The following is a 26,147-nucleotide window of genomic DNA, read 5'->3' on the forward strand; positions in this document are numbered from 1 at the left end:
GATGTAGGGCAAAGCAGGTATCTGCATCCCCCATGTTCTTTCCTTCTCACTAAAGTGCTTGAAGTACTGGTCCTTTATGATACCTTCTGTTCTGGAGTACATGTGCAGAATGTGCAGGTTTGTTACATAGCTATACATGTGCCATGGTGGTTGCTGCACCCATCACCCCGTCATCTACATTAGATATTTCTCCTAAAACTATACCCCCCAGCCCCCACCCCCCAACAGGCCCCAGTGTGTGATGTTCCCCTCCCTGTGTCCATGTGTTCTCATTGTTCACCTCCCACTTATGAGTGAGAACATGTGGTGTTTGATTTTCTGTTCCTGTGTTAGTTTGATGAGAATGATGGTTTCCAGCTTCATCCATGTCCCTGCAAAGGACATGATCTCATCTTTTTTTATGGCTGCGTAGTATTCCATGGTGTATATGTGCCACATTTTCTTTATTCAGTCTTTATCATTGATGGGCATTTGGGTTGGTTCCAAGTCTTTGCTATTGTGAACAGTGCCACAATAATCATACGTGTGCATGTATCTTTATAGTAGCATGATTTATAATCCTTTGGGTATATATCCAGTAATGGGATTGCTGGGTCTAATGGTATTTCTAGTTCTGTATCCTTGAGGAATCGCCACACTGTCTTCCACAATGGTTGAACTAATTTACACTCCTACCAACAGTGTAAAAGTGTTCCTATTTCTCCACATCCTCTCCAGCATCTGTTGTTTCCTGACTTTAATGATCTCCATTCTGACTGCCATGAGATGTTATCTCATTGTGGTTTTGATTTGCATTTCTCTAATGACCAGTGATAAAGAGCATTTATTCATATGTTTGTTGGCTGCATAAATGTCTTCTTTTGAGAAGTGTCTGTTCATATCCTTTGCCCACTTTTTGATGGGGTTGTTTTTTTCTTGTAAATTTGTTTAATTTATTTGTAGATTCTGGATATTAGCCCTTTGTCAGATGAATAGATTGTAAAAATTTTCTCCCATTCTGTTGGTTGCTGAAACAGGCAGTTTTTTGAGTGCTTGCCACACACCAACCATTGTGCAAAGTACCTACCATACATTATCTTGCTAAATTAGTATAGGATTAGTAATAAATTCTATGAGCTATGTTCTATTTTTATCCTCATTTTATAGATAAGAAAACTGAGACCCAGGTATTTGCTTAATTTCACACAGCTGATAAAGAGAGGATGTGGATTCTCTAAGTCCAGAATTGAGGCCGTCAGTCACTGGATCGTACTGACATGATATTCATTCATATACCCCTGTCTTCCAAATGCATAGATGTACAATAGCTGTCAGTATTGTATCTCCCTGGGCCTCGTTTCTTATCAAAATTGTACATTTGCTGGCAAGAAGAGTGGCACATTGATCTCAAACTGTGAAATAAATCCATACGCCTTCAGAGACGTTCTTCGAATGTATGGTCAAGCATTGCAAAAGCTGCTGTGTGTTTGGAAGAAAGGTGAAACTGGAAGGTCTTTGGCTCAGGGTGCCATTAGGAATGGTGTCGGTGGCAGCTGTGGGCCATCATGGTACACATCCTGCGTCAACTCCAGGCCTCCCCACAATCCCATGAACAGCAAAGCCCCTCATCTTTTGAATGCTGGAGAAAGCTCAGTACGTGTAGGGCTTCGCCATCAGTTTAAAAAGTCTCTGGAATTCTTTGATTGTTTTAATGTGCTAATTTCTTGAGCTTTGTTTTTGTGCCGTCTTTGATTTTCCACTTTCGCCTTTATTTTATGCCATTGTTGCGAGGGTCAAAGCATCCCAGAGCTTAATGGCTCCCTTGTTCAGCTATTGTGGGGGGGAAAAGAGCAAAGCAAACAAAACAAAACAAAATATCCTTTTTTTTTTTTGCTTTTTTTTAAATTTAAAGGCATCCAAAAAATTGTTTCTTTTGCCTTTGATCAAGATCATATAAACATGATCAGTGTTTATTGTGTTTGCATAATCGAAAATAGCAGGAAACTGATCTCAGATTGCATGGAGCTAGAAAAGATTAAGCCTTTCCTTCTTGGCAGAGTTCTGCAGACACACAAGGTAGGTGCGATGGATGCAGCACTCGGTATCCATGATGTGTTCGGGAAAATCCTCAGAAGAAACTTGCATTGCTTTCTGGGGAAATTCCTGAATACAAGTGGCAGTGAGATGCATGAAAATTATTTTCAGCTGATGAATACTGTCTGAACATAACTATTGCTGGGGTGTATAATTTAAAATCTGTAGAGTGAAGTGTGCAATATTTGGGCTTTGGGATACAACAAATATGGATTTAAATTCTACCCCTCCTTTTTATCATCTCTCTGCCCGGGATGACTTGTTTCACCCCCTGCCCTGAGCTTAAGCCCCCTCAACTGTAAAAGAAAGATAACAACCCTTACCTCATATGGTTCTAGGGAGGACAACATGAGATAATCCACATCCAGGCAGTCCCCAAGTTAAAAGTGGTTTGACTTACTTTTTTTTTTTTTTGACATTATGAATGATGTGAAACCTTTCTGTTTTTCACATTCGGTATGGTATTCAATGAATTCCATGAGATATTCAATACTATTATAAAATTAGCTTTGTGTTAGATGAGTTTGTCCAACTGTAGGCTAATGTAAGTGTTTTGAGCGTGTTTAAGGTAGAGAAGACAAAGCTATGATGTTCAGTAGGTTAGGTGTATGGAATGCAATTTTGATACAATATTTTCAACTCACGATGAGTTTATAGGGACATAACCATATCATAAGTCAAGGAAAGCATGTACGCAGAGCTTAATAGAGTGCCTAATACAGAGTAAGTGCTTAAAACATTTTTTTAAAGTGTGATACAAGTTCTTTGGAAAGCCTGAATGAATTGGGGGTATGGCCATATGTAATATGTTCAATGCAGCACCATTCTTTAATAAATTACACGTTGGTCTATTTCTTTGTTCCTTTTTATTTTTATTTTTATTTTTGGAGGCAGAGTCTCACTGTGTCACCCAGGCTGGAGTGCAGTGGTGTGATCACAGCTCATGGCAGCTTTGATCTCTCCAGGCTTAGATGATCCTGTACCTCAGCCTCCTGAATAGCTGGCAACACAGGTGTGTGTCACCACGCCCAGCTAATTTTAGTATTTTTGGTAGAGACGAGGTCTTGCCATGTTGCCCAGGCTGGTCTTAAACCCCCGGGCTCAGGTAGTCCTCCCACCTCAGCCTCCCAAAGCACTTGGATTACAGGCATGAGCCACAGTGCCCAGCCAGATCTAACTATTTAATGAAATGTTGATTGGGGTGTGCTTGCTTCCCCAGAAGCCTGATTCTTGATCTTTGTTCTGGACTCCAGGACCAAAGATATCATTGCTTAATCTTGCGAACAACTCTGGAAGGTCCTTACAGAATGACTTGCTTTAGCCAAATCCTATGGTAAGGCAAAACACTACCTAAAAACAATAATAAGCATAATTGTCATCCAGATATGTTGGGACCCTACAGAGAAATTCAGAAGACAGTCTGGCTGGAGTTTACAGTATGTACAACAGCAGTCTTGGTTAGGCCATGGTATTATAATTCAGTAACAACACCAATAATAATATTGGTGGTTACAATTTCTTGAGTATATAGAATGTTCCTTCTAGTATGCTTAAGGCTTGATATGCATACAATCTTTATGGCACCCTGCAAAATCCATGAGTCCATTGCCGTTTTCCAAATAAGAAGATGGGGGTTGTAGTAGTCCATTCTCATACTGCTATAAAGAGATACCTGAGACTGGGTAATTTATAAAGGAAAGAGGTTTAATTGGCTCACAGTTCTGTGGGTTGTACAGGCTCTGCTTCTGGGGAGGCCTCAGGAAACTTATAATCATGGCAGAAGGTGAAAAGGAAGCAAGCACATCCTCACATGGCCAGCAGGAGAGAGGAAGACAGAAAAACAGAGCGAGAAGGGAGAGGGGCTACATACTTTCAAACAACCAGCTCTTGTGAAAACTCTATCAAAAGAACAGCAAGGGGGATGTTTGCTCCCATTATTCTGTCATCTCCCACCAGACCCCTCCTCCAACACTGAGAACTACAGCTGGACATGAGATTTGGGGAGGGACACACAGCCAAACCATATCAGGGGTCTAGAAAGGTTAACCGATTTTCCCATAACAATAGAGAGAATACATTATAGTAAGTAGGACTTGATCCAAATCTGAGAGACACCCAAACTCATGTTCTTAACTATGAGATTTCGATACTTGGAGTCAGAAGACTTGGGTTTAAGTTTCAGTTGCAGGGACCTTACTCACATCTTCTAACCTCTCAAAGCCTTGCCATATCATCTGTTCAAAAGAATACCTTCTTCACAAAATTGTAAAGACTGAATGAGAAAATGTACCTAAAGCATCTTTGCACATCGTAGAGATTTTGCAAGTATAAGGTGCTGTATTTCGCATTAACACCTGAGCATAGATCATTTTCGGATTGTGTGAGGGATGGTGAATTTATAAATTTGGTGATTTTTGATGAAAAGAATCAATATGCTGTCTCTTTACAGAGGAATTAGTGGTTATAAGAACTGACAATCCATTTAGAGATTTGTTTTTTTCAATAGGACAGAAAGAGACTATTTTCTTTCCATTTATAAGAATATGAATGTGCTTAAGGGAGGACACATTCCAACAATCGAGTTGTTTGCTGTGATTTGTACGCCCTGGGGATATGGAGAGTTGGGAATGTAGAAAAATTACAATTATGGAATAAAAAAAGATCCAGGGAGAAGGAATTTTTTACTGCCTACTTTGCTTGTGTGGCTTGGAACAGGGAGTTTCCTGGAGGGCGTGGGGTCTTCATTGCTGACCCTCGTGCTTTTTGGAGGCTTACTGGTACGCCTTGTTGTGCCTGTTCCTTCTGCTCCTAGTCCTTAAGAACACAGCTCTTATCCTTAACTGACCTTTTGCACTGAATATGTGACAGTTAATCCACTGTAAGGTTTTAGATAGGCAGCATGTCCAGACACTGCCCCCTGCACATGACTGGCCCCACCTCCGTCCCACCTTGGTGTTAATCCCATGGGGTGGATTTTCTAGGCCAGTCTCTTTTTAGAATAGCATTTGCTGATGTCCCTCTAAGAGAGTTTTTGGGCATGTGCCCTGGTTTGTAAAAGAAGGGCCCTCATGGAGGTAGAGGAAAGAAGTTTCGGGTCCCAAGATCTCCAAGGATACCAGTTATAGGGGTAGATGGGTACCTGCCTCCCTCTGCTCTTCCTTTCTCACTGCAAGAGCTCTGCTATGATTTTCTCCACATCTGGACTTCTTTCCTCCCTTTCTTGCATAGCTAACACCCATGTGTGCTTTTGGACCAGCTTCCTTGTCCCGTTCACAAAATTAAAACTTCCTTGACCTCATTGACTTGGTTAAGTACCTTTACTGTATCACTTTATAACTTCATGTACCTTCATTTGTAGCTTGCATCATCATTTCAGTTTTACAACTTTTTATGTAATGATTTGGTTTATGATACTCTTCCCCCAAAAGACTGTAAAGGCCATGCAGATGAGGACCAAATGTGTTTTTTCTTCCTACGCATCCTCAGCATATGTGCCTTTTATACAGTAGGCTTTTAACAGTGACTAAAAGGAAGAGTGAGTCAGTGGATGGATGGAGAAATGAATGAATGAATGAATGGGTTACACCACCAGCCTGTCCAGAAACTGGTTCTTTTACGTAGGCTGAGATTCCTGAGGTAAGGGACAAGGATATCAACTTGCGTTAGTTTACTTTATGCACTCCATCGCAGCCTAAACTGTCACTGATTACTTGCTGCCCTTAGAATACAAGCTCTCTCTGTCTTCCTTCCCCTCCTGCCTTTTGCAATCTCATTTCATGCTTTGCTCATTTGCCACCACAATACTTAAGCCAGGCCAGAATTATTTTCAGTGTTTGAAAGTTGCACACCCACTTCTCCCTTGCAGATTCTGCACACGGTTTTCCTCCATCAAAAATGTTTTATTCTGCCTCTTCAAACATTGCATTTTCATAATCATTTTTAGACCTCTTCCTGCATGTCCCTTTTTCATGGAAGCCCTCCCTCCCTGAATCCTCTAAGTTAGACAACTTTCCCCTGTAGTCCCCTTGTATAGCACCTTGCATTTCCCTTCAGATCACGTCCCAAAATTATAATGAATATATGTTTGCATTTGGACAATGGCCTGTTTCCTCCACTCAGGAGTAATAGCTACTTGAGGAAATGCCTTGGTCATCAAAAAGTGTCTGGTTCCTAGTAGGTACTCCACAAGCAGTTATCAAATAAAATTGTAAAACCCAGGCACTCTTTATGGTCCTACCAAAACCAGTGACTTGAATGGGAGATATTTAGGTTGAAGGAAGAAAGAAGGCAGGCATGTTCATATTTATCTACCTCCTGTGGGTTTGTGATGCCCCCTCCTTCTTCTTGGGCTAGAGTCAGAGCCACTTTCTCCTAATCCCCTATAGGTTAAGCTGAGTAGGTGATAAAGGCCAAGTCATCGTAGCATAAGCACAAGGAATTCTGATTATGTTAAGAAACTGAAAACTTCAGGAGTGGTTCTGGCTATTGGTCATTGCTGAATCTAAGGGTTTGCATAATTACTCTATGGATTTCCTCAGTCCGTGGCTTGTTTTGACTCTCTTTAGTGTCTTGGTTTTTTGTTGTTTTGGTTTGGTTTGATTTGTTTGTTTGTTTGTTTGTCTGTTTGTTTGTTTTGAGACAGAGTCTTGCTGTGTCCCCTAAGCTGGAGTGCAGCAACATGATCTAGGCTCACTGCAACCTCCGCCTCCCAGGTTCCAGTGATTTTCCTGCTTCAGCCTCCTGTATAGCTGGGACTACAGGCGCATGCCTGTGATTTTTGTATTTACACCTGGCTAATTTTTGTATTTACACACCTGGCTAATTTTTGTATTTCTAATAGAGTCGGGGTTTCACCAGGCTGGTCTGGAACTCCTGACCTCAGGTGATCTGCCTGTCTCAGCCTCCTAAAGTGGTGGGGTTACAGGTGTGAGCCACCGCACCCCACCTGGTGTCTTGATTTTTATTGCTTTTTGCATATAGTCAATGGTTCTGAGATCTGACAGGAAATGCCTGGAGAAAGAGCTATGGCCCATGCAGGATCTCACTTCAGACCTTAATCCTTAACTTTGTGTCTGGGAAGATGGGGTACTTGATTGGCAAGATGCTCGTCACTTCTTGCTCACCTCTGGATGTCAATCCACAAGTTTTCTTTGGTATCTTCACTGTATGAAAAACCCAACTATAATATTACACTCAAGTACACACTTAGAGGAGCACACTTTTTATATAGTTTCTAAATAATTTTCCTACCCCATCTGTCTTAGGTCAGATTTCCTAGGGATAATGCCATGCCTGAGATGTGTGCAAGTGGTGAACTGAAGGAATGCTCTCTGGACAATGCTATAGGGGATGGTGGTAATGAATCAGGATAAGGCAGAGGAAGGTATGGTTTCAGGGGGAAACATAGCCTCAGCCTGATCTTGTAAGAAGATCTGGATTATTCATTTTGCCAAGGATTCTTTCACTGAGTCTTATCCCCACCCCGTTTCATCCATCTGTCTTTGGCCACAAGGTGTCCCCCAGGAAGGGGTGGTAGCCGCCTTACCCCTTACCTCCACCTTTACTCCAGGCATCTCTGGCTAAGGTGAATCATGCCAGCCAAGTGCAAACATTCAGAGAAGAATTCGGGTTGTCAGCAGTTAGCTGCAAACACCCACATCAGCAGGAAGATGGTTCATCAAGCTAGGGAGGATGGCTGAGGCACCAGCTTTAAGGAGTCATAGAATGGCCTGGTGTGGTGGCTCACACCTGTAATCCTAGCACTTTGGGAGTCCAAGGTGGGCAGATCACCTGAGGTCAGGAGTTGGAGACCATCCTGGCCAAAATGGTGAAACCCCATCTCTACGAAAAATACCAAAATTAGCCGGGTGTCGTGGTGCGTGCCTGTAATCCTAGCTACTCTGGAGGCTGAGGCAGGAGAATTGCTTGAACCCAGGAGGCAGAGGTTGTAGTGAGCCAAGATCGTGCTACCGCACTCTAGCCTGGGCAAAAGAGCAAGACTCCGTATCAAAAAAAAAAAAAAGAAAGAAAAGAAATAAATAAAAAATAAAGAGTCATAGAATGAGAAAAAAATCTGAAATTAGAGGGATTGCTGTATAAATAATGACCTCTGCTTGTATTTTCTGAGTAGTTCCAGTTTTACCCAGTCCCTTCTGTCTCCTTCGTCTTCAGCCTGAATCTCTTGCTTACCTCCCCTAATGGCCATATGGGGAACAGGATTTTATTAAGGAGACCTCGAAAGGGTTGATACAAGAGTCAAACCCCCACACCTTTAGATGCATAGGCAGTGAAATCAACCTGTACTCCCCATCTTCTTGCGTTTCCGTTTATCCATTCCTTTTGGGGTCCAGGGTCATAGCCTCTCTACTGTACCTCCAACGGGTGCCACTACAGTCTCTGGATTCTCGATCACCACCTCCCTTTTCAGTTTACTGATCAGGCAGTTTCGGAGAACATGCCAGGGTTTCATGTGCCCCGGTTGAGGCATGAATAACAGCAGATTGAATTCTCCTTTGTAATTCTCATCCAGGCAAGTCACTCTTTTTTCCTGGTATAAATGATCAGATCGCTGCTGCAGACTCATCCAGGATTCCTCTGCCTTATTGTTTTTCAATCCGTCTACTTCCACGATCCTCGCTTCCCACCCTCCTTGCCGTCCCCTGCAGCCTTCATGTCTGTGCACACATAAATAAGGCTGTATGCACGCATGTGAGAATATATACCCATCATGGTACTGTGTGGGCATGTGTACGTGCTGAGAAAATGTAATGGGCTGTGGTTGTGTGTTTGTAGGTGTATAATAAGTTTGCCGCAGACTAGGGGGAAAAATAGAGCCATTTGTTGATTCAAACCAATTTTTTTTTCCATTGAGTTAGTATCCAATCTGTAGCTAAGAACTGCTGACTACAGCATATTTCCAAGTGTGGATTTTTTTTTTCCCTGACAGCCAAGACCTAACTCTTGCCTGATCTATGTAGATGCATTGTTCAAATTACAAAGCTTAGGTGACAGAATTGCTCTTTTTTCTGGGAGCCCCCAACACACCTGTCATCAGATAGAAGGGAGAATGCAGAAGTCATCACTTTACTTAGAAACTCAGCAGATGATTGAAATTATTTCTTACTACTAATTCCCCTTTTAGTGGAGATAAGCCGCTTTGTTCAGCTGTAAATGAAACATTAGGGTATTAACTGTGGAGCCAGAAGTATTGGGGAAGCTAAGATTTTATCTGCAGTAAGAACATTTTGGGCAATAAATTGTTTTGTTGGACGGAATACTAAATCTCTTGAGTTACAAAGAAGCAGAGCTCATTAAGGGGAATGCTTAAAGCAGAAAAAAAGGCGAGACAAAAGCTTATTACCTTTGTTGTGGGGATTGAGGGGGTGTTTGCAGGTTCTCATGTATATGTAGCATGGAAGAATTATGCAGTACAGTTATTAAATAGATGTGTCTATAGACTTGCAAACGCTCTATGAATATGTCCAAGGGACAAATACATTTTTGAAATATCGATAGCAATCTGCAATAAGTTATGAATTTTGGAGTACATATTTATCCTCAAAGACTGGATTTTTGTTTCCTGCGGGTGAAATTTTCCCGTCTCTTTGCCACATCCTTCAGATTAATTGGCTGGCATGGTTACATAAATGTTTGTAATAGAGAAGAGTAAGTGCCAGGGTTATCCAAAATATTGTCGCAAAATACACACCTAAATTAAGATAATTATGTGTTGGGAGCATCTATCGGCAGGGCTTGGCAAGGAGGGGAGCTTTCTCTTGATGAAGAGGAGGCTCTTTCTGGGACACTGAATTCATGAATGGTGGGTTCTGGATTCCCCAGAGTGCTCTCAGCTTGTAAGTGTCAGGGGAGGGGATTGAGGGCTGTTCTTTTGTCAATAACCAGGGCGGAAGGAGGACGAGAGGAAGAAGACAGTGCCTTCTATTCCCTGGAGTTAGCAACCCTCTGCTGTGTCTCCAAGAGCAAGGCTGTGGCAGTACAACTGTCCACCTGTCTACACCGGCTGCTCCTTCTTGCCTTTGGACAGAAGATGACACTCACAAACTGTGGCCCCTGAGCAACAGTGTAAACGGGCATACCTCAGTTGCAAGTGGATTCAAATGTAATGAGAACAATTTCAGAGCTATGCATTTTTTCCTTCTGTTTTTCTCCCTGGATGACTCAGGGCATCTTTTCACAGACTGCCACCCTGAAGGTTTTTATTGCCATTTCTGCACTTCCCTACACGTCCTGATTCATAAGTGGATGCTCAGGACACAGTCACTCAGAGTAGCTTAATACTCTGCGGACCTCACGTGCTGAGTTCTCATTCTGGACTTAACATTACTTTAAGCTCAGTTTGTACCCTTCCTTGGTTCTGTCAATGGAAATAAGGACAACACTTCTCAAAACACAGCAGGTGGGCTGAGAGTGGTGACTTACACCTGTAATCCCAGCACTTTGGGAGGCTGAGGTGGGTGGATCACTTGAGGTCAGAAGTTCAAGAACAGCCTTGCCAACATTATGAAACTGCATCTCTACTAAAAATACAATCAATTAGCCAGGTTTGGTGGTGTGCTCCTGTAATCCCAGCTACTCTGGAGGCTGAGGCATGGGAATCACTTAAACCCAGGAGGCAGAGATTGCAGTGAGCCTAGAACATGCCACTGCACTCCGGCCTGGGCTATAGGGTGAGACTGTCAAAAAGAAAAATAAAAGAAAAAAAGAAACATAGCAGGAAGGTAGCAGTGGACAAATGAAGTATTGGAAACACATAGCCTACACATTCATGTGAGCTTTAGGAGAACGTGAGGTCTGACTTGCTTAAAGAAAACTTAGCACATGAAAAATGAAAACTATTTTTTTCAGTACATGAGTGATCATGATCTCTTTAATTAAAAGTGCACTGAATTGTAAGATCTTTTACCAAAATGTTACCATCTTTATCTTCTATCTCTGGTGCTGAGTGTAGTAACAGGAAGTGATTTCGAAGTGAAGACTTTAGTAAGATAGAATTGTGTGTATTGTGTTTAAATCTTGTGTGTATTTAAAATGTAATTCAAATCACAAGATATTTAACATGCTATTCACTTTGCAAATGACTTTTCAGGACCACTTATCTGCAGACTGTAGGACACCAGTCTATGAACGTTGGCTTGTAGGAGTACCAGGTCTCCAGTTGAGTTAATTCCTCATACTTGTCACATAGGGGGCATATTAAGTCTTCCTGAGATGAGTAGAAACATAGATCCACATAAAAATGAATAGAACCCACTGGTGACAGAGGGTCTCACAGCCTCCAGTTTTTTTTTCTGAACTTTGAAAGTCAGTACCAAAGAGTCAGAACTGAATGGAAGGACACTAAAATCAATACTTTTCAATGTAACATCACAAGCGTTGGGACTCTGAAGAAGTTGATGACACCTGATTGAAAAGCAAAGTGATATTGACATAGGAAGACTGTCCCAGCCCTCTGGAATGATTACGACATGTGTATTCACTCTTAGTTTTGGCTCTTAGAGTTTAAGTAATAGATTTATGGTGGTATGAACACAGGTGTTAAAGAGTACTGGGTTCAAGTCTTGTCCACATCCCAAGCTGTGGAACTCTGAATAAACCTCTTAGTCTATTGGAACCTTAGTTTTCTCATCTGTAAAACAGATGAAACTACCTGATTTTTTAGGCCCTACTTGGCTCTTAAATTTCTCGGCTCAATGAACAGTGCAAGCTTTATTTTATAAACCACCAAGACATCTAAGCTTCTTCCCTTACGGCCGTTAGTGGATTAAGCCATATCCTCAGAGCAACTGTTTGGTGATTTAACCTCCCCCAGTTGCTCTATTTCCTGGGTTGTTCATGAGTAATTGATAAAGAATTTGCAACACTAGGATTCCACATGGAAGAAGGAAATGCCTCTTTTGGACCCATTTCAAACAAGCATTGGTAGGAGATGCCTCAGACGCTTATGCTTAAAGCATCAGTATCATTGCCTGACGGCTTATCACAGTGGCAGGAGCATAGGGTTGAATCTTATGTTTTTCTTTCCCTCTGGGTGACACTTACAGGATGCTTAAGTTTGCTGGACCTCACTTTCTTCATCTGTAATACGGGGACAGAGAACTATCTCAGTGTTACAGAAAATTTGAAGATGAGGATGAAGATGTAAGATTTTGTTAATGTCTACAGTGTTAAAGAATCTCAATATATGGTGGCTATGATTATTGCTATTCTTATATTAACTTGGTGATAGGCATCAGTGGTTGAATTATCTGGAGAACCCAGAAAAGAGAGCAGATCTTGCAAATTCAGTCGCTTACCCAGATGTTAGTTGTTTGATCCCCAATGTGACAAATGCCACCTTCAATCTCTCTAACATTTCTAGGCAAGAAATTATTCTCTCAGGAGACTGCCAGAGAGGGAATTTTGAGCTTGGAACTTACTGATGTGATGGGCTATGACCAGGCGACTTCCGTAGTTGGGGCATGTGCTGAGTCTGACTACAGTCTGACTACAAATCCCAGCTCTAGCCCCATGTGGCTGGGGGCCAGCTATTTTCATTGGGGGGTTAGACTCCCTGGAGGAAATAATTCTGAGATGACTCTTAAAGTGTAATCCTTGTACTAAAGTGGGGCTAGAGGGCTCCCTATTCACTCATAGCGCTACTGTAACAAATGCCCACAAACTTGGTAGCTTTATAACAATAGAAATTTACTCTCTTACAATTGGGAGGCAAAAAGTTTGATGTCAAGGTGTCAACGGAAATAGTAGACACTAGGGACTACTTGGGGCAAGTGTTGAGTGACTGTTGGGTACTCTGCTCACTTTGTACCTCAAACCTCAGCATCACATAATATACTCATGTAACAAAGCTGCACATGTACCCCCGAATCCAACATGAAAGTTGAAATTATATTTTTAAAAAGCAATGTTGGGCCAGGTGCGGTAGCTCACGCCTGTTATCCCAACATTTTGTGAGGCCGAAGCAGGTGGATTACCTGAGGTCAGTAGTTTGAGACCAGCTTGACCAACATGGAGAAACCCCATGTCTACTAAAAATACAAAATTAGCCAAGTGTGATGACACATGCCTGTAATCGCAGCTACGTGGGAGGCTGAGGCAGGAGAATTGCTTTAACCTGGGAGGCAGAGGTTGCACTGAGCCGGGATCAGAGTGTTGCACTCCAGCCTGGGTAACAAGAGCAGAATTCTGTCTCAAATAAATACATAAATAAATAAATAAATAAATAAATAAATAAATAAATAGATATAAAAATAAAAATGCAATGTCAGCAGATTGGCTCCTTATGGAGACTTTGGAGACTTTGAGGGAAAATCCATACCCTGGCTCTCTTTTAGCCTCTGGTGGTGTCTGTCAATACCTGACATTTCTGGGCTTGTAGATGCATCTCGTCCATTTCTGCCTCCATCTTCATATGGCATTCCCCTCTATGTCTTCTGTTCTGTGTCTCTTCTAAGAATTTGTCGATGGATTTAGGGCTCACTTAAGTTTAAGATGACCCCATATCAAGATCTTTAACTTGATTACATCTGCAAAGATCCTCTTCCCAAATAAGGTCATAGTCACAGGCACGAGGGGTTAAGACTTAGACATACCTGTTGTGGGGACAAAATTCAATCTACTGCCATTTTATTGTGAACTATCCTTGCATGGAGAAACAGTTCAATTTAACTTAGAACATTCAACAACACAAAGCTAACACTTTTCTGTGGGCGATGACTATGTACCAGGCATTGTGCTAATTGATAAAGGGCATTATATTTTAAAATTTTATCTTAACAATTATATGAGGTAGGGATTATGGCCTTCTCTGATTTATTGATGAGAAAATTGACCCTCAGGAGGGGAAGACCATTTTTCTTAGTCACCCAACTAAGAAAGTGGCACAGTTGGTATCCTAATCCAGAATTTTCTGATTCTGCCATTTATGCTTTGATCAATTATGCTAGAAGTTCTCAAATTTTGTCATGCATAAGAATCTCCTGGGGTTGTTAAAATTGCACCTTCCCCAAAGCTCCCATCTCTACAGAGATTCCGATTCTGTAGGTAGAGGGGAGGGGCAAGGATAGGCATTAAAAATAACTGCATTATGTAATTCTGCCCCCTCTCTCCTCCCACTGAACCCATCTTTAAGGAAATTGCAACCTCAGCACAGGGGCTAGCAGACATATTCAGATCATCTCTGAAGACAGAAATCCTCAAAAGTGAAAAAACACAAGAAAGTCCAGGTTGCTTTTTTTAAATTTAAATTTATAGTGAAAGCTACCTTGGCCCACAGCTTTCCCCCTCCTGGTCCCTTACAAATATATTCCTTTCCAGATTGTTCAAGAACACAGTTTGTATTACCATCTACCGGCAAGAAGAAATCTGGAAATAGGTGGTATTGCTCCTAACCCCTTCCTAAATTTGAGTCTGCTCATTCTTCAACCATTTGGAGGTTTTCCACTTGGATGATGTCCACAGAGCTAGGGGAGGAAAATTTTTTCTGCAAAGCACATTGGATGAACCATCAGTCTGCAGTAATCCAGTCAATTAAAAATGGATTTCAGTTCCCAGCAGCGTGGTGGTGATGTTAGGAGGAGTCAGTGTCCACAATGCTGTTGGTGTGCTTGCCCATTAAGTGATATTTAGGGGATCTTCTGCCGTAGCAGAAAGCAGTGCGGTTGATGATCTTTGCAACTAAAGAAGCAAAATTGAAGTCTCACATACCACCACTGTATTTTATTTCTAATATGTTACCCTGCCAACCTTGGAGCCCCGCGTGAAACTCAGGAATGTGAAGGGACAGAAGTATGATACATTGCCGGATGCAGCTGATTCGAGAGGGTGTATCCAAAATACAGTCCTAAGACATCCAGGAGAATTTGCCTGAAGAGAGGGAACATGTAATGGTATTAGAAAATCCAGAAGATCTAAGCTGCCTGATGAAGCTATTTTTTAAAAAATGTGTCTTCATTGCATTTATTTTTAATCACACAGTAGTTGGCGTAAAACCATTCTCTCTGTGAAATAAGTCAAACTACAAATAACTATGCAAAAATATATAGAGAAAAAGGTGAAGCTTTTCAAATTTTAAATAGCATCTGAATTACGTTGCTTCTTTCAAGGAGGTAACCTTTGTTGAGTATTTAGCAGTTGTTCCAGACTTTTCTCTGATAAACTTTCAACTTCAACATAAAATAATGATAGGTGTTTTGGGAAGCCATAGATGGGATGGCTGTATGGATTGATAGCTAGATGGCTAAATATGTTGATAGACCCGCAAACAGATTAGGTAGGTAAAAAATAAAAAAAAAAAGATAGAAAAATAGTTTACAATGCAAGCCTCTGGGCAGAAGAAATTTTTCCCTATGTTGTTTATGCTCTGTGTGATTCTGGCAATAGGTAAATTCATTGATTAGGTTCTTTGAACCCACTTTTCATTATCTATCAAGTAGAGGAAAACAGTGTCTTTGTTGCTTGCCTCCAGAATTGAGGATGACCGTGAGGTAATGGTGAAATGTATTTGAAAATATTATGGACTCAACAGATTTATTGGCACAACTCAGGAGATGTCATAGGCCCAGCTTCTATAAGATGATATAACCTAGCACAGGAGGCCAAAAGAGTTTCCAAATTGCATAAAGGAAACTTGATTGTCCTTTAAAAATGGCTCTGGAGAAATTTTATACCCAGGCTCATGTCATCTCTCAGTGAGGTTAAATCTCCAAAAAGAGGAATGTCATCTGTTAATAATACATCAAGCATGCAGCAGGTAGATGTTCTTTTCCTTCCCTTTAAAAAGTTATTTTTATTTTATTTTCATTTTTAATGTATATTTTAATGATGCAGAGTGTCATGTTCCTCAGAGTCAGCCTGTATCCTAAAGTAATGGTTTGGTTAAAATATAGAATGGATTTTTGTCAAATTGAAGAATATATATATTGTGTTTTAAAACTCGAGCTGTGATGAGCAACTCTTTGAAAATACGTTTAAATATTCACTGAGTGTTGTCTGAAGACTCACCTGTAAGGGAGGGTCAACTAAGTTATTCAGTCCCAGACGTTGTTAACTGCCCTGAAAGTGCTGGCTAATAATTTCCTTTTGAAGTGAAAAGTAGTAAGCATGTTCCTGAACTCCATTATCAATCTTTAATAATTTCATATTAAGGCATTGTACTTTCATACAAAGGAATATCATCTTTGAAAAGTGGTCTTAAATAAAATTTCACAAATCATAGTATCCCATCCTCTTGCATTTGAGAATTTCTGCCGAGAGATAGACCTCCTTGTTGCTCTCAGGAGGTCATCGTTGGGAACAGACTTCAAAGTATGTGAACTTCGGTAGTGGAAAGATTTTTATTCCTTGGTTTCCAGATCCTTATGCATAATTCGAATATGAGTGGCTTTCCATGCTAAGTATATGAGACTCCCCTCTGTTAATTATGCTGTTTCAGATGAGCCTAATTGGACAGCCACTGGCACCTAATATGGTAAATATTTCATATAACGTGACTTTGAGAAGAAGGGTGCCCCCCTCCTTAATCACATTTGATAGGATGGTGTAACCTCAACAGCAGGGATAGCTTAACTCTAGAAAGAGTTGTTATTTATCTGAGGGCACCTGTAAGGGGGACATCACCTAACTCATTCAGTCCTAGACATTGATGCCTAAACTGTGGTCTATAGATGTAGGAAGGCTTGGAGGCAGTTCTAGAAACACTGCAGAAAATTTGCAGTTTCTCCTCCAATCTGATCTTGAAGGAGGAGGTGAACCTGGAACTCCCCGTTCACGATGTAATTGTGGAATAAAATGGGGCTTGATTTCTCCTGGATTATCTGTCCACTTCTTTTTATTTTCCCCCAGCTCTATGGGGGTATAATTAACAAATATAAATTATATACATTTAAGGTATACCACTTGATATTTTGATACATGTATACATTATGCAGTGACCACCACTCTGAATCCAGTGAAGGTATCTATCAGCTCAGAGTTCCGTTTTTTGGTGAGATCACTTAGAATCTACTCTCTCAGCACACTTCAAGTATACGATACAGTATCATTAATTGTACTCACATTAGACCTCTAGAATTCAGTCATCTTGGATAACTGAAATTTTGTATTCTTTGACTAACATCTCCCCATTCCCTGCTCCCTTCAGCCTCTGGCAACCACTGTTCTCTTGTCTATCTGTCTATTCCTACGAATTTGACTGTTTTAGATCCTGCATATAAGTGAGATCTTACAGCGTTTGTCTTTCTGTGTCTGGTTTATTTCTCTAGCATAATGTCCTCCAGGTTCACCCATATTATTGCAAATGACAGAATTCCCCCCCCCCTTTTTTTTTTGCCCCATCTGGAGTGCAATGGCACAATCTCAGCTCACGGCAACCTCCGCCTCCCAAGTTCAAGTGATTCTCCTGCCTCAGCCTCCTGAATAGCTGGGATTACAGGCATCTGCCATCACTCCATGTGAATTTTGTATTTTTAGTAGAGACAGGGTTTCACCATGTTGGCCAGGTTGGTCTCGAACTCCTGACCTCAGGTGATCCACACACCTCGGCCTCCCAAAGTGCTGGGATTACAGGCGTGAGTCACCATGCCCAGGCTCCTTCTTTTCTTAATAGATGAATAATATTCTAGTATATACATAAATTTTAATTAAATAAATATTATTCTTTTATATATATAATAACCTTTTTTATTCATTCATTTGTTAATGGGTGCTTAAGTTGTTTTTATTATTGTGAATATGCTGTAGTGAACATGAGAGTGCATATCCTGATTTCATTTCCTTTTATTTCATTTTATTTTATTTTATTTTATTTTGTTGAGACGGAGTCTGACTCTGTCACCCAGGCTAGAGTGCAGTGACTCATTCTCGGCTCACTGCTACCTCCACCTCCCAGGTTCAAGCGATTCTCCTGCCTCAGCCTCCTGAGTAGCTGTGATTACAGGTGTGAGACCCCATACTTGGCTAATTTTTGTATTTCTAGTAGAGACGGGGTTTCACCATGTTAGCCAGGCTGGTCTCTAACTCCTGACCTCAGGTGATCTGCCTGCCTCAGCCTCCCAAAGTGCTGGGATTCCAGGCATAAGCCACCGTGGCCAGCCGAGATAGGAATTTATTTAATGTCACCTTGTAGGTCACTGACCTATCAGGGACAGGCCTCCAAACTTCTGACATCCAGTGATAGCTTCTCAGAGGTGAATGATGACGGCTCCTGTTAACATTTTCTGGCAGGCACTGCGTGAAGCACTTGGCATAAATGACCTCCATAGATAGGTGCTATTATCATTTCTGCTTCACAGTTCAAAAAGTAAAGGCTTAAAGAATGTGAATAATTTACACATGAGTGACCAGTACCTACACCTCAGAAGAGACCCTGTCTCTCAGTCATGCTCTGCTGCCAGCATTGGAAATAGGTAGCAAGTCTGTGGATATTAAAAGAATGCTTTTCCAGAAAAAAAAAAAAAAAAAAAAACGAATGCACTTTTTAATTATCTGATTCCTTGTTGTCACGTCTTTATCAGGTAGAATGCACAATAGGTTATCATTTCCTTTTCACTGACGCAGAAACAGATGTGGGCTCTCCTGGAATGTGATACGAATTGGGTGAGGGGGTGCCATTCAGGATGGCGTTCCTGGGTCAATGGATTTTATTTCCAGTGAGTAGATATGTGGGTGTAGGTCCTCGTTTCTCATGTCTACTCCCTCTAGTAGAGATGATTTTACTCCACAGCAGGAAAGATGCCTGCTACACCACAAAGGGTATTATTTCGGTTATGGTAATAACACATAAGGGTGTGTTTTCAAAGCTGGGCAGTGCATGCTTGCCAGGTTGCAGGGTGATTCTTGAGAGCTTTCTGGGCCCATCCTAGAGAAAAATCTCCAGTGAGGCTGCAGTTGCAATTTATTTCCTCATTCTAGCAAGAAAGCTGTTGACGATACAGCAATGTTTGTTTTCTGCTTGGTAAAGTAGAAAGGAAAACAGCAGAAATTAGCACGGCGCAGCGCTGATGCCAGCCCAGAGGCAGGGCCTCTCCTGGTAGCCCCCCGCTGCAAACCTTTGCCGCTGGAAAGCCTTCAGCTGCGATGAGCTTAGCAGATGCAGCAGTTCACGCCAAGGCGCTGTGCAGTTTTTTCCCTGTTCCACCAGGTGTTGCCAGAGAACATTGAGCGGAGCTGAGCTCCGGGCGAAGTGTGTTCCCAGCTGCTCTGGAACACTCGGGCTGTTCTGAAGGCAGCAATTAAATGAGTTATGCTGACTGGAGCAACCCTCTTCCTTGCACATTTAAATATGCCCCCCGTGTGTGCCTCATGCCTCACATTTCAAATAAACACATTTTTGATGTGCCTTTGGATCTGCTCACACGGGAATCAGAGCAAGCAAGGCTGTGCGGATCCGGGCTGCAACCCAGGTCCCAGCTGTACCTGTGGTCAGCCTTCCCTGTTACCAGAAAGTGGACAGTAAGCTTGGATGACACAGAGGGGGTTCTCAGTGCTAGGGTTTTTGCCTGTTAAGTAAAGGTAGTTCCTTCTAACACCTGTTTCCTTTCCACTCTTCCATACCTGGAGCATTGAGATCACAGTCCTAGGTCTGTGATTCTCAGCCAGTTGTGGCTCTGTGTCCCCAGGGTGCATTTGGCCATGTCCAGAGACATTTTTAGTTGTCACGACTGGGCAGTTGAGGGATGCAACTGACATCGAGTAGGTAGAGCCTGAGATGCTGCAATTGATCCTGCAACACACAGAGCATATCCCCCACAACAAAGAATTACCTGGTTTGAAATATTGGCAATAGTGAAGGGAAGGGGAGAAACCCCATTCTGGAGATGAAGGCTTTCTTGGCAAGGTACCTGCATTGCCCAAAACACAGAGTACAATCTTTGAAACTGTGGTTGTTCCAGAAAAGCTCAGCTAGATCACGACACGTAAACATCATGCCTCACCAAGGTAACATCCCCACCAAGGATTAAAGAAGAGTCGCCATATGCCATGGGCCTACTATGTGCCAAATACCTTGTTCATATGGTTTCTAATCCTTACAGAAATAATGTTGAGTGGGATTACTACACTGCGTTACAGAAGAATAAACCGAGGCCCAGAGCTCTTGCTTTCCTTGTTCAGAATACCTGGCTACTACGTATGGGAGCCTTGTTTTCATCCAGTCCCTTCCTTTTGCTGTCTCACCCTGTGGCCCAGAGGGTGGATGGATGTGGGTTGCCATAAGAAAACCTACTTTCGAATGTTGCTTTTGAGTGGACAGTAAATCAGAGAGTGATGCAAAAACATTTAGAAGGAAAAACAATTAAAAAATACAAACTTTCCAGAATCCAGTGTTGGCCTGCCTCTAGAACTCTCTGCCTTCCAAAGTGACCACACAGCCACGTGGCAGATTGTTACCTGACACCTACTGAGTCCCTTTTCAGTTACTGCTGTGGCAAATTACTACAAATAACGTGGCTTACAACATCACAGAGTTACTCTCTTAGAGTTCCAGAGGCAAAAAGACTGAAGTAGGTCTTACTGTACTAAACTTGAGGCTTCTGCAGGGCTGTTTCTTCTGGAAATCTAGGGGAAAGTCCATTTCCTTGCATTTTCCAGTTTCTAGAGGCCACCTGCTTTCCTTGGCTCATGGCCCCTTCCTCCGTCTCCAGTGCTATCAGTGTAGCATTTTCAAATCTCTCTCTGTCTCTGCCTCTGCGTTTGTATGTCCTGTGATCTCTTAAGGACCCAAGTGAGTATGCTGACTAACCCTAAGATAATCTAAGATAATCTCCCCATCTCGAGACCCTGATCTTAAAGTTTTTTATTTTCATAGGTTTTTGGGGGAACGGGTGGTATTTGGTTACATGAGTCACCTTTAGTGGTGATTTGTGCGATTTTGGTGTGCCCATCACCAGAGCAGTATACACTGAATCTGATTTGTAGTCTTTTAATCACATCCATAAACTCCCTCTTGCCAGGTAAAGTGAGGATTAGGACATGAGCATGTTTGGGAGAAGGATGTTACTCTGCCTACCACAGGTAGTTTAGAGCTGCCACTGCTAGGGATAATGGGAATAAAGTAAAGGAAAAGCATAGAATTTTGACTTCAAGGGATTTGTATGGGTGTGTGTGTGTGTGTGTGTGTGTATTTGTGTGGTGCAGAGAAGAATGGCACACAGAAAAAAGAAGCCATGACACTAATTATTCTCAGACAGGTATGATTATCATCAATCATATGCATCTTTGTGTCCCCAGAGGCTGCTATGTTGCCTGGTAAGTGGGGTGGTAGGGGCACAGTTTGTATTTCCTGTGTTAGTTTTTGTAGGGAAGGTAAGAGCAGTGTTCAGTGGAAATACAGAAGAAAGACTGCTTATTATAGCAACCAAAATATGGCAGCATACCTATTATCTTAATTGCTGTTAAGATTCACCTTAATACAATGCTGGTTGATATGCAGAATAATAACCTAGAGACTGTGCAAGTCTTCACAGTGCCTTCTGTATCTTCATAGATTCAGTCTATTCCGTTACACTCTAGTGTTGTACAGGTTTTCATATTTCACTGGGGCTGGGAAAACTATGGCCCTCGGACCCAATCTGGCCTGTGGACTATTTTCCTAGACAGAACATTATGGGAACACGGCCATGCACATTTGTTTACCAATTGTGGATGGCTGCTTTTGGGCCGCAATGGCAGAACTGAATAATCACAATGAATGTATGGCCCACAGTGCCTAAAATATTTATTCCGTGGCTCTTTACAGAAAAAAAGAAACTTTGATAACCCTTGCTTTACACAATTGGATGCTGGCAAGCTCCCTTAGGGAGGACACAGAAAGGCTGATGAACCAGAACACAACACTCTCACAACATGGGGGTCAGAAGATACACATTCTTTGAATTACAGTATTTGTGACAACCTCCAATTGAACATCTTACTGCAAATAATAAAAGTCTCAAGTTAATGGAGACTGGCACTCAAATCATTTAGATTTTTTTTTCCTCAGCTATGTTTAGTGAGATAGATTGTGCTTCACTGCAGTGACGTGTAGATGACAATACAGCAGAAGAAATTTGAATACGGCGACTGTATTCATTTTGAAATTTAAAAAAATGTTAAACTGTGTCTGAGCACAGTAAACCATTCAAAACTGTCACTGCACAGAGATGAATGGGAGAAAGTGCATCTCTGAAAATATTCCATAAATATCCTTAAATTATAACATCTGTTTGATCTGCTGAGAAGTAGCTAATTCCCGACACTTTTCATCTCTCTAGACTGCCCATCGATTGTCCTGAGTATTGCGATTGCTCTTCCTGATAACTGACTTGATAATTTAATTTAATAAGAACTTATCTTGGTCTAGAGGAGCAATCAAGGCTGCTATCTCCTACAGCACGTTTCTCCACGATTGACATTTTAGGCCGAACATGTACTTTTTTGTTATAGGTAGACATCCCATGCATTGTGGGATATTGAACAGCATCCCTGGCCTCCTATCCACTTTATGCCAGTAGCATCCCCTCCCTCCTTGTTGTGTTGTTACTACCAAAAATGTCTCCAGATACTGCCATTGTCCCTAAGGCATGGGGGCGGGGGGGTGGTTAACATATTCCCCAGATAAGAACCATTGTTCTAGAGGTATGGTGTTGGAAGCTCTTGGCAACTTTCATGTAAATCATTGCATGTTGTCATCCCAGATGAACTTTTCTTCTTTTCTTTTTGCATCCCTGCCCCTCAATTCTTCCCCTCCTTTCTCCTGGGCTGGGCTTTTCTTCATGTCTAAATGCACTGCAAAGACGAGATTGTCTTGAACTCCCCCAGCTTTTCCCGATAACCCTGAGCTGCGCTGTCGCTCTAAGCCAGATCAGCAGAATCCGGCCTGTGATCAGGTTCCGGGAGCTGGAGGACCTCTCCGTCTCAGGGTGCTGTGATCAGAGAGTCTGGAGAATGAGAATCTCTCTGATGTGGTCTTATCAGGCTGAGCCTAATGTCAACCCTGTTAGAGGAGCTTTGTCCGATCTGCCTGTAGCTTTGTTCTGAACCGTTCAGTAACAGTTCACTGGAGCAGAAAGAGCCCTGTGAATTGATATTATAAACCCACATGCCTGTTTTATTCATTGTGGAGGCAACAGAATATAACACAAGTATTTATTTTTAATGGTTGGAGAATGGCATTTCTTTCCCCGTCCCCATTGTCACAGAATGCAGAAAACAGCACAGGGCTCCTGAACACAATTCTGTTAGAAAGCTGTTGCCAATTGTTTCTGGTTTCGATTATTTTGCACTATCCTAAGCAGTGTATGTCTGTGCATTGAATATGTATGTGTGCGTAATATATATTGCATTCGTTCGGATGCTCTTAATAAGGAGCCACATGCCATCAGATGTAATCCAATCACTATAGGCCAGACCTTCCATCCTTGGCTGTTCCCTTAACCCCACCACCACCTTGATTTCGTTGGAAGTTAGATTTTCTAGAAAAATTCATGAAACTTCAACATGTTTCATTCATTCCTTGCTCTGGGCATTCCTTGCTGAAGGTCAGGAGCTGTGAAATTTCTCTTTAGTCCCATTGCTTTGATATGGCACAGGCTGGGCAATGAAGAAATTGAAGTGTGGAAAAATGGAGTTACGGCAATGTCTTAAATGAGGGGAGGGGTCTTCTGAAGGAGGCTGTGCCTGTGGTCTGAGCTGACATTTCTCTAACAGTGAGACCAGGAAGAGGACCAGGGGACACAGCTGGATGGCTGCAATACCAGGGTCCCTTCAGCTGCAATTAAAGTTGCATCTTACATTGGAGTCTTCAGTGATGATGATGATGATGATGATAGTAGTAGATTGAACATAGGAAATTGCTGGCATTTGACAATTGTTAACCTACATAAATGTCACTTTCCTACAGTGCAACTTAATAATTGTACACATAATAGCTCATCTGCGCTGGGTGACCGCTGTGGTCCAGGCACAGTGCTGTAAGCACTGCATATGTGTTGGCTCCTTAGACCAACTCAACCACTGTCTATTACAGATACTGTTATTGCTCTCACTTGACAAATAAGGATGCTGAGCTGTGGGAATAATTTGCCCAATGCCACTAAATGGCAAAACTGGGATTAAAACCCAGGACCTTAAGACTGCAGCCTCGGCTGGGCGTGATGGCTTACGCTGGGCGTGATGGCTTACGCCTGTAATCCCAGCACTTTGGGAGGCCAAGGTGGGTGGATTACATGAGGTTGGGAGTTCGAGACCAGCCTGACCAACATGGAGAAACCCGGTCTCTACTGAAAATACAAAATTAGCTGGGAGTGGTGGTGCATGCCTGTAATCCCAGTAAGGAGGCTGAGGCAGCAGAATCACTTGAACCCAGAAGGCAGAGGTTGCAGTGAGCCAAGATCGTGCCATTGCACTCCAGCCTGGACAGCAAGAGCAAAACTCCATCCCAAAAACAAAACAAAACAACAAAAAAACAAACTCAGGTCTCTTCTGTTAACCCCTATCCTCCTCTCTTGGTTGGATAACAGTTTTAGACTGATGCTCCTAATTCCTACAGAGGGCCCTGCATTTTCATCAGGCTTGAGGATCATGAGTTTTCACGTGTGTGTATGTGTGTGTGTGTGTGTGTGTAAGTCACCCTAATTGTGGGGAGTACTAATAAGTTCCATCGATCTACTCTTCACCTAGTAATCAACTTGAATTATTTATTTATTTATTTATTTTTCGAGACAGAGTCTCACTCTGTCACCCAGGTTGGAGTACAGTGGTGTGATCTTGGCTCACTGCAACATCTGCCTCTTGAGTTTAAGCAATTCTTGTGCCTCAGCGTACCGAGTAGCTGGGACTACAGGCGTGAGCCCCCATGCCTGACCAATTTTTGTATTTTTAGTAGAGATGGGGTTTTGTCATGTTGGCCAGGTTGGTCTTGAACTCTTGACCTCAGGTGATCTGCCCTTCTCAGCCTCCCAAAGTGCTGGGATTACAGCCACCACACCTGGCCAATCAACTTGAATTCTAAGAATGGCTGACAAAGAACTTTGTCTTGAGGGTTGTGTGTTAAGCAAGAGCCATCAGGTCTCATCCTCCTCAGTTTAGCCACAATTCCACATTAGTTTCCCCGACAGTGTATGGAATTTCAGTTCTACACTCTTCCTTCTCTAAATTTCACCCGGTCTTTCAGAGAGGAGACAGGGCCCTAACAGACTTAGCAAAGATGTTGAACACATGAAAATGGGAAGTACTGTTTAAAAATGGAATAACTCTTTTCTTCCCCCAAATCTATAACCCCAGTCTAATTATAAGAAAAACATCAGTCAACTTCCAGTTGAGGGACATCATGCAAAATATCTGACTGTCAAGGTGATCAAAGACAGGGAATGTCAGGCCAGTTGTGGTGGCTCACACCTGTAATCCCAGCACTTTGGGAGGCCAAGGTGGGTGGATCACCTGAGGTTGGGAGTTTGAGACCAGCCTGACCAACATGGAGAAACCCCGTCTCTATTAAAATGCAAAAATTAGCTGGGCGTGGTGGCGCATGCCTGTAATCCCAGCTACGTGGGAGGCTGAGGCAGGAGAATCACTTGAACCCAGGAGGCGGTGGTTGTGGTGAGCCAAGATCATGCCATTGCATTCCAGCCTGGACAACAAGAGCAAAACTCCTTTCAAAAAAAAAAAAAAAAAAAGATAGGGAACATCTGAGAAACTGTCACAGACAAGAAGAAACTTCAGAGTCACGGCTGCCCAGATGTCATGTGGTGTCTCAGATGGGATCCTGGAGCCGAAAAAGGACATTAGATGAAAACTAAAGCAATCGAAGTATAGGCTGTAGTTAATCGTGATGTATTCATACTGGTTCCTTAGTTGTGAACATGTACCATGCTACTACAAGATGTTAATAATAGTGAAAATTGGCTGGACACCGTCGCTCACGGCTGTAATCCCAGTACTTTGGAGGACCACCTGAGGAGTTCCAGACTAGCCTGGCCAACATGGTGAAACCTCATCTCTACTAAAAATACAAAAATTAACCAGGCGTGGTGGCGTGTGCCTGTAATCTCAGCTACTCATGAGGCTGAGGCAGGAGAATCACT

At 42.2% G+C, this 26,147-nt stretch overlaps 1 protein-coding gene across 35 annotated transcripts in view; it reads left to right on the plus strand.

Moving 5' to 3' along the window:
• RBFOX1 (RNA binding fox-1 homolog 1) overlaps positions 1-26,147 on the plus strand; it is a 2,479,284-nt gene that overhangs the window by 2,152,086 nt on the left and 301,051 nt on the right. The window lies entirely within an intron of this gene.

This window comes from Pan paniscus, chromosome 18 (genome assembly GCF_029289425.2).
Source record: "Pan paniscus chromosome 18, NHGRI_mPanPan1-v2.0_pri, whole genome shotgun sequence".
In the NCBI taxonomy this organism is placed as follows: Eukaryota; Metazoa; Chordata; class Mammalia; order Primates; family Hominidae; genus Pan; species Pan paniscus.